Raw genomic sequence first — 9931 nt, 5'->3', positions numbered from 1 at the left:
TTAAGTAATATTTATTAATTTTTTCTATATTATTGTGTTATTTTCCTAGATATCATTTGGTTAACTGTTTCAAAATAGTTCGTTTATTTTTTTAAGACACCTTGAGAGTGTTTAATCGTCTCTTTAGACCAATGTATTCCATTGATTAGTCTCTGGAAAACTGGTTTTGTGGACATAAAAACCTTAAATTTGTTTAGCATGGAAATTTTTTCTTTCTCAATAAATTGCAATTAATGGCTTTGCTAGGTATGGTAGTCTGTGCTGGAAGTTGTGATGTTTCATGACTTGTAGGACATGGGTCCAAGCCCTTTCTACTTTCATAGTCTCCACTGAAAACTTATTTGTTATTCTCATGATTGCCTTTAAATATGACGTGATCTTTCTCTCTTGCAGCTTCTAATATCTTTACTTTGTTTGGTACATTTAGAATTTTGTCTATTGTATGAGGTAGGTCCTTTTTTTTCAACCTTGCTAGGTAACCCTTTCCTTAGATTTAGGAGGTTTTCCTCTATGATTTTGTTTAAAACATATTCTGCCTTTGACCTATGTTTCTCTTATTATATAGCTATGAGTCATACTTGATCTTTTTACTGTGTCCCAGACATCCTGCATATTCTGTTCCTACATTATTTTAGATTTGACACTTTCATTGATTGTACAATCCATTTCTTCAACCTTGTCTTCATGATCTGATATTCTCTATTCCATTTCCTCTGCTTCCTTTTTTTTTAACACTTTCCTTTGAATATTTCTTTGTGTTCCTGAGATTTTTAAGTTTTATTTCTGTTTGACTTTGTGTGGCAGAGTTTTATCTGTTTGTTGAATTCTATTTTTATATTTTGAATTTTTCATTTATTTCATTCAATTGTGTTTTCACAGTCTGTCAGTCTTTTATTCATATCCTCTTTAAGTTGCTAGGCCATGATTAAAGTGGTTATTTTGAAATCATTTTTGTTTATATCAGCTAGGTTGTTATCCTCAGGAAAACTTATGGTGGGAGTGCTTATTTCTGGAGGCAACACATTGTCATAGTTCTTTATGTTTCTTGTATTTTTTCCACAACACCTCATCTCTAACTGGGCTTGTGTTAGTGGCATGTTTCCTGCTATGGTTAGGTCATGGCATCTTTGTTGAATGGGTGTTTGTATCTTCCATTTCCCCAATTTTTTAGGTTATGGCTCAGCTGAGTATTGTTTGGTGTTCAGTTTGGGAGTCCATTTGTGTTTATATGAAAATGGTATATAAAAAGCAATCTCAATTCTGTTGGGGAAAGGTACAACCTTTGAGCCTGAAGTCCCAGGACAGACTCCATGTGGTCCAGGAGAAGCAAGGTGGGCTCGGTTGCTGCTAGGCAAATAGTTCGTCTGATAAGTTAGCTGGGGAAGCTCTCAGATCTGGGGTTGCAAGGGTCTGAACAACTGAATTTGTCTGAAAGCTGAGATACCAGAATGTAGGCATTTCTTGGAAAAGGGAACTGATCACTGTTTAAACTGTGGGAGCTCACAGATGTGGGGCATGCCAGGATCAGAGCGACCTTAGCAGGCCTGAGCTTAGATGGTGGAGCATGGGAAGTTCTGAAGAAAAGGGACTCACCACTAGTGGGGCTGTAAGAGCTGGAGGTCTGGGGAAGCCTCTGATCAGAGCAACCAAGTAGGTCTGAGATCTGAAATGGCAGTGTGCAGACATGTAGCTCTTGGGAAAAGAAACTTACCACTGATCAGGCTGGGGAGCTCCCAGGTCTGGGGAAGGCATGATTTAGAATGACCCAAGCAGTGCTGAGAAATGAGATCTTTGCTTTTGATTATAAAGTCTCAATTCTTTATTTTTTTTTTATCTTATAGAGTCTTGATTTGTCGTCATGACTTAGTCAATAGACATATAAAACTAGAATAAGTTTTGTATTATGATGAAAATAAAATAAAAATAATAAGAAGAATCAACCTCTAATTTGTAGCTTCTAACAGCTAAGTCTGTGATTTTCAAAGATTTGGAGAATATAGAAAATGAGAATAAAATCCAAATTAGCATAATAGAATTGAAATAAGTTTATAGAGAAAAGTCTTAAAATACAGAATCTAATAAAATTGCAATACTCTATAAATTTGAAGAATTATCAAATTAGTATTAAAAATTCAAATAAAAATTGAATTGATTGCATTCCAATATTTCTTTGCTAGACTTCAGATCCTCTTGTGGGTGTTGCAAAACTCCCTTGCTTGGTATCTGTCATCTGTTTGACCCTTTCAGACTACCAGGAACTGGAGCCTGTTCAAGCTATCTAGTGTCACTCCTTTAAAGAAGATCAACTCTCCCTCACCCAGCAGTGATCAGCTGCCAGTAGTTCCTCAGCAAAGTTTGGGGCCTACACTCCATTCCTGCAGTTCTATGCTGTTTTGTAATTGTTGTTGTTTGTTTGGTTTGGTCTTGGTTTTTTTTGTCGTTGTTTTGTCTGATTGAGTTTGCATGGATCTTGTGGATGCTGTCACCATTACTGTAAGTTTATATGAGCAAGTTCCTAGGATCCTGTAGGTCTCTGTTTCCTTACGGTCATGCAACCCTTCCCCTTGCTCTTCCAATCTTTTTGTCCCCTCTTCTGCAACGTTATCTGATCCCTGGGTGGGTGAGGTTTTAATGTAGGAGTCTTATTTAGGAACACACACTTTGCAGTCTCTTATTCTCTACACTTTGGCTAGTTGTGGTTTTCTGTATTCCTAACCCTCTGTTGTATGAAGAAGTTTTCTTGGTGAGTTAAGAGATGCAATAGTTTTTTTTCTGAATTCTTTGTTCCACCATGTTCCATAACCCTCATGTGTAAAAGTTCCATTGTAGATGTCTTACTTAGGCCTGCACAACTCTCAGACTCTTATTCTCTGTGTATGACCAGTTGTGGAACTCTGTAATATTCTCCATTGGTTGCAAAAAGAAGCTTCTTTGATGAATGATGACTAGTTTATTTGTCTATAAACATGAATATTTATAATTATCACACAGCAAGAAATTAACATTTGTCTAGGGATGTGACAGACATAGGGTTTTCTCTAGGCTCTATGACTCCTCCATCTATGTGCATTTGGCTATGATTGCAGTATTGAGTTCTCTCCCATTGAGCAGGGTTTAAGTCTATAATTCCTTATTATGTTTGAAATATATATCCTTATATTTACAGACAAATGTACTTCTCACAATTATCCAAGAATCTCATTTTTGCAACAGATGGAGACTATTACAAAGTTCCACAACTGATCAAATGCAGAAAGTGTGTGTGAGGTGCCCAGTCCCAAATGATACATCTACAATGCAGGCTTCACACTTAAGAATCAGAGAATAGAGCAGAAGGTGGGGCAGAAAAGCAGTAAATGCATCACTCAATTCTCACCAGTGAGGCTTCTTTGTGCAAAAGTTGTTGATTAATTCAGAAAACCACAACTGGCCAATTGTGGAGAGTAAGAGACTGAAGAATGCCTGTCCATGAATAGACCCTATACCAAACCTCTGCTACCCAATTCTCAGGGATCATTACAGAAGAGGGGGCAGAAAGCCTTTAAGAGCCAGAGGTGGTGAATCATCATAAGGAAACTGGGTATTCTAGACATCTGGGGAATAATGCATATGAACTGAAAACAATGATGATAGCATGCACAAAACTCACAGGAGCTCAAGCCAGAAAAATATCCCAACATAGAATTGGTCAGAAGTAGGTCAGAAGTACCAAACTTACTTGAGGAACTACTGGCAACTGTATCTGCTAAGAAACAAAGAGCCAGTTTTTTTTAACTACTTTAACCAGAATACACTGGATAGACCCATACCCAGAGCATTTGGGAATATATATTTATATCTATCATCTATCTATCTATCTATCTATCTATCTATCTACTATCTATCTATCTATCTATCTATCTATCTAATCTATCTATCATCATCTATAAACCTATCATATATATATATATAATATACAAGAAATCTGGGGAGGAGTCTATACAAGGGGAGCAGACAGGTGACTGGGGACTAAATATGATCAAAACATATTATATGAAATTCACAAAAATTCAATTAAGTTTTTAAAATTAAAAACAGAAAAAATAAAAAACAACATCTTTATGCTTATTTTTTGAAATTTTCATATATGTATACAATGTATCCTGATCATATCCACCCCTGCTTCACACTCCAATTCCCTTGAGACCCCCTATCACTTCTTTCAACTTCATGTCTTCCATTTTATGAATGAGTTTATTTTTATGTATGTATTTATTTACTTTAACTCACTGAGATCACTTAATACTGCCCATATGCACATAGGCATTGGATGATCAACTGGTACATCAGGAATCTGCAAGTAGTCACAATTCTGAAAAAAATATGTTTCTTCCTCCCTCAGCAGCCATCAAGTACCAATTGCTTCTCTGTTCTGCTATGGATGGGACCTCGCTGTCACCAGCCTCTCAGGGCTTGGGGATCCCGGGAATAGGAGCAGAAGAAATCAGGACACAGGGGATGCAGTGTAGTATGAACCAATGCATACTTTTTTCTAAGAAGCAACCTTATTTATAGTAAAACAAGAGGAAGAGATAATGTTCTTCTCAAGCCAAATTATCTCATCCTAATATTTACAGTACCTTCATGTTCCTAGGGCTCAGCCCTTTTTTTAATCTTATCTGTCCTTCTGTGCTTGTTAAACAACATTCTGTTCTTACTTATAACTTATAAGCTACACACCTTTATTACATAAGTTGACTTAAGTTTAACAGGGTTCAAGGAACAGTCAGTCTCATGATAAGAATAACTTCAGGCCAAGAACACGCAATTCCCATGGAAGTAGCATTCTTCCCCCTTACTCTCAGTGTGCCAGGAATAACTGAGGCCTCTTATTCCAGCTCTGAGTTGATTTTGGATCAGAGATTAGACCTTCACACCTCACCATGCCTTCTCCCTTCCATTTTAACTATGTTGATCTTGGTCAGGTCCTGTGTTAGAAATGTCAGCCACTGTGAGTTCCTGTGTGCAATAGCCATATCATATCCAGTTCTTGATTTGAGTAATCAAATTTACTTCATTTAATATAACTTCCAACAGCTATTTCAATAATTATTAAAAGTACAACATGTCTATATCAACCTATTTCTTGATTATTTAAATAGTACATTGTGGGTTCTCTCCCTCCCCTCGTGGGTCGTTGGCCACTGGTCCATGAGGACAAAGGGAGCAGAAGCTATGAGCAGGGTCAGGACAGCCAGTGATCACTGACTGAAGAAAGCCCTTCAGGGGAAGCAGATTCAGTAATACAGCTCCAGATTCAACGATACAGCTCCATTTATTCAGTGGGGGTTAGGGAAAATATAGTGTGGAGGCAGCAGCCAAAGCCTCAGCTGATAGGTGCTCATAGTATGCTTTATTTACATGTGTGCAGGGGGATCCTATCATCCGACTGTAGGGCAATGCCTAATTATCATATAGAAAAAAGCAAAGGTCATGTTCCAAATAAGGTCAGGCATCCATGCTTGGTGGTACTTTCCAGGTAAGTCAGGCAGAGAGTAGGAGGCCCCCTGCTGAGAAAGGGAGTCCTTCCATATAGCACCAAGTCCCTTTAGAGCTATCTGGACATGAAGGACTACAACCTTATCAGCAGGATCCCTCAACAGTAGATATGTTTGCATGTTCCCCAGGCCATATAATCTATCATTGATGTAATGTTTCTTCTTTACATCTTTTTTTATTAGTCTCTGATAAAATAATAAAGTATTTTGTCATGCAAAGTATTTTTTATTTGTGTTGGCAAATTTTTATTTAATTTACTAAATCATTGTTATTATATAAAGTAATTTTCAATGTGACTTTATACTTAAAGCATTATTTAATTCATTTTTTATTTAATTTTTCTTCAAAAATTCATTCGTGGGTACAATGTATGTTGACCACATGGACCCCTAACCCTCTGCTCCAACTCCCTCCAGGACACAGCAGCATATCACTTTCTCAACTTTGTGTCCTTCTTTTGTATTTTTTAATAAAATACTTTAGATACATTTGAAAAAATTCATTAGTTCCATGTGTCCACTATTTTCTTTCTTATAGATTAAATCGTGTCAATCTAACTAAAACATTGACACATTAAACAAATATTAAAAGTTAACATCATATACGTTAAGTCCTATCTATCCAGTCATGCATTCCCATCCAGGTGTCCTTTAGTGCAAGCAAGTTCATCCACTGGACTTTAGATACATTTGAAAAAATTCATTAGTTCCATGTGTCCACTATTTTCTTTCTTATAGATTAAATCGTGTCAATCTAACTAAAACATTGACACATTAAACAAATATTAAAAGTTAACATCATATACGTTAAGTCCTATCTATCCAGTCATGCATTCCCATCCAGGTGTCCTTTAGTGCAAGCAAGTTCATCCACTGGAGTCTAATGATCCTATCTAGTCACTCCCTTAAAGAAGATCTACTATCCCTCACCCCACAGTTTGCCAGTAGTTCCTTGGTTAGGGTTGGAGTATGTTGCCCACGTCCCCTGTTCTAGCCTGGGTTTTTGCTTGGTGAGTCAGGATGGATCTTGTGCATGCTCTCAAAATACCTGAAATCAGGTGGGAGTGTTATGGAGGATGGGGATTGGGAAGGGTGTCTAAATTTGATTAAGTTGTATTATATGAAATGTACAAAATATAAAAATAATACTTAAAAGTGCAAAAACAAAGCAAGCAAAATTTAATTGCTTCTTTCATAATGTTTGCCAGTATCAATTTGTTTAATAGACATACAGAAAATTCTCAATACACCTAGAAATATTAAAATAATAGTTTAAAGGTATCATAATCTACAACACAAATATACATCCAAAGATTTCTCTTATTTGCCCTAAGCGCTTATTTTTCTCCACCAACCTTTTGAGTGCCAACATAATCATTTGTCCATTCAGCCAAACCTATACTCCATGACAAATAAAATATATCTGTTTAATTTTAACTCATTGAACAGAGTTGCAAAGGAATGACATATTGTATCAAAAAATCCACAACTTTAAATTGCTTGGAACACGTTAGACTAAGAAATTATGTGGGGATTTGCTCTTAGTGCCTTGGGAAGAATCAAATCCTTATTATAAATTGGAGTTAATAGTGGTCACCATGTTGTGTAGTTCAAAATCGTTAAGCCTGTGTTATATGACTCTTGAGTACAGTATATTTTTATACATTGAGTTTCCAGTCTTAATATTTTATGGCTATTTTATTTTATAACTTGTAAGTTATGAGTTTTCAAAACATATGAAAAGGCCTTAGAGGTACATAATATGTAATGATTTTTCAGGGAAAATAGTGTATTTAGGAATTCAACCTGCAGAAAACAATAAATATGAGTAATTTGTCTAATTCTGTGTGTGTGTGTGTGTGTGTGTGTTTGTGTGTGTGTGTGTATCATTTTGAGACAGGGTATCCATGCAACCCCAGCTGGCCTGGAATTCACTATGTAGATCAGGCTGGCCTCAGGCTTGCAGATATCAGCCTGCCTCTGCCTCCCCAATGCTGGGACTAAAGGTGTGCACCACCACAGCTGGCTTGTCTAATTCTTTTAAATAATGGGAATTATTGAGTTAAGTCACTTTATTTCATTTCAATCACCTGTTAATTTAGTCACTTGGCTTAGTAAACTTTATAAACTACCAGATTCAGAAATTCTATAACCTAGTACAATGATAAATTCATCACACATGCTAGAACTATTTAATTACATACTTAAATCTTGGCTACTGAAATTTTTTGCATCATAAGTTGTAATTCCAAAACATTTTATTCACTAAGATTACTTACATACACAGCAGATAAATAGGCATATTGAGTTTAAAATATGTGTAATAGTTTATCTATGGGTTATTTACCATTCTAGTGACTCTCCTATTCTAAGTACCTAACAAGACCATGTAGTAAAGGGAAAATGCATTGGTTTGAGAAGGGAAATAGGTTTTCTGTGTCTGTAAAAATTGAATTGTGAATAAAATGGTATTAGATTTTTCTCCTTCATGTGCTGAAATATTTGCCCTCTGCAATTCTTTGGACACTTTCTGGAAATATCATCCCTGAATAAATCAGTACCTAGTCTGGAACTTGTGAGCCATTCTGTCCTTTCTGTTTCAAATTCATTGTAAACCAGCTCAGCTCAACTTTTCATCAATTTCATGGGCTGGATATCTTTGCTTTTGTTACTTGACTTAGAAAATTTAAGATGAATAGCCAAATATAAGGTCAATAATGTGTGCCCCTGCCTGAGAATACAAACTTGCAGCCCATAGTTCTTAATCAACTAGAAAGATAGAAACAAAAGGACTCTATAGATTGCTTTGTTCCTTCAACCTCTGCATTAAAATTTCATCACATTTTAATGGTACGTTGATTTTTTATTGGTCAATAATTTCTCAGTTTCCAAGGCATATTGATTACTTTTCTTAGAGCTGACTACCTAACATTAACAACTTCAGAAACAAGAGTTTTATTTTAACTCAATTTCATTTTGTGGGAGACACAGTGGCTTAAGCTTTTTATCCTGAGTGTGGCTGTGACAGTTTGTATCATTGTATATTAACTACACCTCTAATTAGCTACTTTTCTAATTGCTGTTACCTTACAGAAGCAATTTCAGGGAAAAGGATTTATTTTGGCTCATGGTTTGATATGGAATATGATCCATCATTCTAGGATGGCATGAAAGAAGGAATATGAAATAGCTGGTAACAGAGCATCCTCAGTCCTGAAGCAGAGAAAATATTGAATACTGGCCTCAAGTGGCTTCCTCTAACCACAATTTGTATTCAGTAAGGGACCCTTATCCATGGAAGTCTTCCCACCTTAGTTCAACCTCTCTGTAAATGTCCTCTAAGATAAATCCACAGCTATTTCACCTAGGTGGTTTTAAATGTGATCAAGCTGTTGAACTACATTAACCATCAGATTTGCTTTGTAATATCTGGGCACATTAGGGTACAGAGAACTCTGTGGAAATCAGAAATGACCTTCAAAATCCTACACTATAAAACCTCCCCCAAACTGCACCACTAGCCGAGGGTCAAGTGTCCAAACGTCAGAGCCCATAGGAAATATTTCTCAGTCAAATCATAACATAAGGATAAAAATTCTTTTACTTTTACTTGTGCTTACTAGGATCTTGGTGTAACATTTATAAGAGCATCACTGTAGAGCATATGTTGCCTAAATAAACAACTGGATCCCAGAGTCTGTGATTAATAAATGCAAATTTTACATCATTGTGAGTGACTTAGAAAACCACACAACCACCCCTATGGCTGCACACCAGGAACTTTGCAGTTGCCCAACATGGCCCCAACATTTAGGTTTGCTGCTTAGTTCAGAATTGGAATATGCCAGTTGTGGAGCATGTCTAATACCTCATCTACACATCAAGACAAAAATCACCACAAAATTGAATACTAAGCATCATTCAGTTGATGCACGTCCTGATACACTGAGATTAATCCATCTCTTAACTTTCACTAGAGAAGCTTTCTCATGTAGAAGGTAGTGATTAACACAGAGACTGGTCACTGGGCAATGTACAAGGAATAAGAGACCACAGATTGTTTATCGCTAAATGAGACACCTATATCAAACCTCTGCCTCCCGTGGTTCAGGAATCATTGCAGAAGAAGGAGCAGAAAGATTGTAAATGCCAGATGTGGTAGATGACCACAAGGAAATGGAGTTTTTCAGATAGCTGGGCAGTTACTAGTATGAACTCATAGAACTGGTAACAGTGTCAGGCAAAATCCTAGCATAGAAAAGAAGTGGGTAAGAAGCCCCAATCCTAGAACAGGAACTATTGGCAAACTATAGTTGTAGGGAGAGGAAGAGGCTGTTTTCCACAAGCTTTTCTTTAAGTATTCGTTGATCCTGGAGAGATTAACTAGGTACCAG

This window comes from Nannospalax galili, unplaced genomic scaffold, assembly GCF_000622305.1.
Source record: "Nannospalax galili isolate Female #2095 unplaced genomic scaffold, S.galili_v1.0 scaffold246, whole genome shotgun sequence".
Classification (NCBI taxonomy): domain Eukaryota; kingdom Metazoa; phylum Chordata; class Mammalia; order Rodentia; family Spalacidae; genus Nannospalax; species Nannospalax galili.
Note: the sequence above shows the minus strand (reverse complement) of the source record.